This window comes from Nomascus leucogenys, chromosome 23, assembly GCF_006542625.1.
Source record: "Nomascus leucogenys isolate Asia chromosome 23, Asia_NLE_v1, whole genome shotgun sequence".
Taxonomy (NCBI): Eukaryota; Metazoa; Chordata; class Mammalia; order Primates; family Hylobatidae; genus Nomascus; species Nomascus leucogenys.
Window position 1 is genome coordinate 492,746 of NC_044403.1, and position 3,837 is coordinate 496,582.

The 3,837-nt window shown below is 46.2% G+C and overlaps 1 non-coding gene across 1 annotated transcript; it reads right to left on the bottom strand.

Annotated features, from left to right (window-relative positions):
- Positions 1-2,900: 2,900 nt before the first annotated feature.
- On the bottom strand, positions 2,901-3,015 carry LOC115832946. Its single transcript, XR_004028360.1, has one exon. It is a non-coding gene; the product is annotated as a U5 spliceosomal RNA (small nuclear RNA).
- Between the last annotated feature and the right edge of the window lie 822 nt (positions 3,016-3,837).

The following is a 3,837-nucleotide window of genomic DNA, read 5'->3' on the forward strand; positions in this document are numbered from 1 at the left end:
GTCAGCTGAGCGGCGCTCGGGCTGTGGGAGCGCGGGGCGGGCGGGGGCGCCGGGGCTCGGCGCGTGCGACGCTGAGGGGTGGGGGGCGCGCTCGCGAGGGACGGGGGCGCGCTTCTGCCGTGTGCGCGCGCCCAGCGAGCTCGGAGGCCAAGCGTGGTGCGGGGCCGCGTTCGCGCCCGCCGGCCCCGACCGCGGCATCGAGGGCGACCCCGCACACACCCCTCCTCGCCCTGGCCAGCCGATAAGACGGCTAGCCTCAGTGTGGGGGTCTGTCTTCTAAAGGGGTTGTCACCCATCCGGATTTCTTTTAATGCAGCTTTGGGGAAGGTGCACAGCCGCTCTGAGATCATTTCGCATAACGGTCTGAACCATCGTCTTCTAAACTGTGACCTGTCTGGGGGTGCCTGTCTCACTTTAAGGTCGTCCCTTCCGCCAGCCCTCACCCCATTTACAGACCATCCTTAGTGACTTAATGACAAGTCAACGGTGAGGGGGGAAAAACACAACTCAATACCCACAAAGCGTTGAGACTTCTAGAAGGAGTGCAGTCACCAACCCCCACCTTCTGTCATTTATCCTGACATTTTCCAGGTCAGTGTAAATAGCCAAGGCGCTCCAGTTCCGCAGCCATCCGATGCTATCGGCTCTCCCCGCAAGTAACAACCGGAGGCTAAAGCAACAGGAATTAGACCCTGAACTCTGCTCCTCCCAAGGGCACGGCTTTCTTGCCCTGCTCAGCTCTGTCTTTTGCCTCCACGGAAGGAACTCGACAACCAGTTCTTTTTCCTTTGAAAGGAAACTGGCTGGGCTCAGTGGCTCACGCCTGTAATTTACTCAACACTTTGGGAAGCCCAGGTAGGAAGATCACATGAGACCAGGAATTCAAGACCAGCCTGGGCAATATAGGGAGACTCTGTCTCCATCTAAGTAAAAAAATAAAATTTACTTATTTAAAAAATAATTTTTTTAAGAGACGGGGTCTCACTGTATTGCCCAGGCTGCTCTCAAACTCCTTGGCTCAAGCGATCTTCCCGCCTTGGCCCCCCAAGTGCTAGGATTACAGGCATGAGCCACTGTGCCCAGCCATGTAAGTAAAAATAAAACTTAAAAGCTAGAAAACTGAATCCAGTTCATCTCCATATGGCAACCCCTTCCACACCACTTCCTGCTTTCTTCTTTGGGGATTTGGGGTATCTACCACTAGATATACAAGCAAACCTTCCAGAGAGGTTGCCTGAGAAAACCTCGATTATTTGACTGAATAATGTTCTTCCTAGAAGATACATGTGCATGCATACCATCATTTTATGTAGCTTGTATCTTCACTTTCTTCAATTTTGAAATGGAAGAGGCTGGCCACGGTGACTCAGGCCTGTAATCCCAGCACTTTGAGAGGCCAAGGCAGGAGGAGCATTTGAGTCCAGGAATTCAAGACCAGCCTGGGCAAAATAGTGAGAGACCCTGTCTCTATAAAAATAAAATGAGGCCAGGTGCAGTGGCTCAAGCCTGTAATCCCAGCACTTTCGGAGGCCAAGGGGAGAGGCTCACTTGAGGTCAGGAGTTTGAGACGAGCCTGGCCAACATGGTGAAACTCCGTCTCTACTAAAATATATATATATATATAAAATAATAATTAGTAAAATATAAGAAGAATTGGCTGGGTGCAGTGGCTCATGTCTGTAATCCTAGCACTTTGGGAGGCCAAGGTGGGTGGAGATCGAGACCATCCTGGCCAACATGGTGAAGCCCTGTCTCTACTAAAAATACAAAAAATTAGCCAGTGTAATGGCACGCGCCTGTAATCCCAGCTACTCGGGAGACTGAGGCAGGAGAATCACTTGAACCTGGGAGGCGGAGATTGCAGTGAGCCGAGATCGCACCACTGCACTCCAGCCTGGGCAACAGATTAAGACTCTGTCTCAAAAAAAGAAAAGAAGAGAAGAGAAGAGAAGAGAATAATCAAGAAATCAGGGTGAGCCACAGTCTGGGTAATTGACCTTTAGGTCCTGTTGTACCCTGTACTTCTTCAAAAACACTTGTAATGGCTTTTCTGTGTCTTCTTAGCTGTGCTGTACACTCCACAGAGCAAGAGTTGGACTCTGTGGTTCTTCACTTTTCTGTTATCTAGCAGAACTCTGGTCCTATTTAGCCCCTCAATTTATATTTGAGTGATGAAAGAAGGGTGGTTATCTAGGTAATAACAGGTTGTTGATGCTACTAGAAAAATATACAAACTTTAATATCTGTAACATTTTTTAAAAAATAAGTCCTGGGCCAGGCATGGTGGCTCACACTTGTAATCCCAGCACTTTGGGAGGCCGAGGCGGGTGGATCACATGAGGTCGGGAGTTCGAGACCAGCCTGGCCAACATGGTGAAGCCCCGTCTGTACTAAAAATACAAAAATTAGCCAGGTGTGGTGGTGCACACCTGTAATCCCAGCTACTTGGGAGGCTGAGGCATGAGAATCACTTGAACCCGGGAGGCAGAGGTTGCAGTGAGCCAAGATCATGCCACTGCACTCCAGGTGACAGAGTGAGACTCTGTCTCAAAAAACAGTAATAAAATAAAGATTAAAAAATAGATAAAAATAACCTTCACATATGCAAGGCCTCAAAACTTGGTCAGGCCAGGCACGGTGGCTCACGCCTGTAATCCCAACACTTTGGGAGGCCAAAGGGGGCGGATCACCTGAGGTCAGGAGTTCAAGACCAGACTGGCCAACATGGTGAAACCCTGTCTCTACTCAAAATACAAAAATTAGCCTGGCATGGTGGTGAGTGCCTGTAGTCCCAACTACTTGGGGGGCTGAGGCAGAAGAATGGCTTGTACCCAAGAGGCGGAGGTTGCAGTGAGCCAAGATCGCACCACTGCACTCCAGCCTGGGCAACAGAGCAAAACTCCATCTCAAACAAAACAAAACAAAACTTAGTCAAAAACTCAGCATTGTTCCTTTCCACAGAAATCTTTAGTAAAAGACAAAAGACGTATACGATCTGAAGAGAAACCAGAGTATGAACCTAATTGTGAACACTTTAATTACTCTTATACAATATTGCTTTTCCCCATGTAGAAAGTACTGAAATGCATAACATTTCATTAGTAAGGAAGGAAGTGCCAGGTATCTGTTTCTCCTATCTTTGGTGGTAACTTCTTACAGAATGTTTGTTAGATTCCAAGCGAACCAAACAAACACAGTAAAAAAACTGATTTACTGTTTGCACTAGCCAAGGCACGTCATTTTTTAAAAAAATTTGAACAGTAACTGATTTATGAGTTTGTAAGCCCCACATTAATATTTTTAAGGTGAAAAAAACTGAGTCACCAACAAACAATGCATGCAATTAAAATATACTAATCTCATAAAAATAGAATTCCCAAAATCTTTTCTAAAGCTTTTAGGAGAATAGTCACACATTACAAAATTAAACACTAATTAGAAAATATCCGTATACTTTTTTAATTATCACTTCAAGATGACACTGTGTAAGTATATTCTGCATTAAGCTACAATGAAACGAAGTTGAAACGATACTCAAGAGTTAGCTATGTATCATTATATGCAGATTGTCCTCTGAAATAATGACAGAGAAGTAAATTAGCTCAGTGAACAAAAATCTGAGCAATGATCTGCTGTCTCCAAAGGACTTACTGGTAAAGCCTCAAATGGACGGCATGGCATGCTTGGGATAGCTGAGTCCTGCTACGGTCTGCAAAAGTGGAGGAATGAGAGATTGATAGCACTGCTAAGCTGGTGGCACATGGTGACTCTGACTACTAGTAAAATGTGGTCCAATGAATGTTTTGGGCTTTAAATAGTTACATTAGCAATCAATCC